Consider the following 527-nt stretch of genomic DNA (forward strand, 5'->3'; position numbering starts at 1 on the left):
TTTTTTTTTTTTTTTTAATGAAAATGTGTATTATGAGATATTCCCATAATTATTCAACTTGTTTTTAGCAGTGTGTTATCAGTAACATTTGGTCAATTTTATCTTAAATGCCAAAGGGAAAAAAATGAATATAATAATGTTACTGTCACGGTGTGGACGACAAGGATTCCAATAATGACTTTTAATGAAGACACAAGGCAGATTCAGGCAGGAGACACACACACACACACACACACATCCACACTCGGGGTCCCATTCACAATAACCGACAAACTCGAATACAAGAGACAGGAACAGATAACGAGGGGCAGACAGGTGAGCACAATGAGGTGATTAACTAATAATTAGTACGGTCTAAACCAACAAAAGGGGAAGAAACCACAATAAACAGTGCACAGGGGCGTTACATTACTCCCCCTTCCCGGAAGGTGCGTCCTCGCACCGTAGAAACAGAGGGAGGGGCGGAAGGGGACTAGGAGGAGGACAAAGCAGTGGATGTGAGATGGGGACAGGGAAGGGCAAAGGGC

This window comes from Sinocyclocheilus grahami, unplaced genomic scaffold, assembly GCF_001515645.1.
Source record: "Sinocyclocheilus grahami isolate Dianchi unplaced genomic scaffold, SAMN03320097.WGS_v1.1 scaffold117.1, whole genome shotgun sequence".
In the NCBI taxonomy this organism is placed as follows: Eukaryota; Metazoa; Chordata; class Actinopteri; order Cypriniformes; family Cyprinidae; genus Sinocyclocheilus; species Sinocyclocheilus grahami.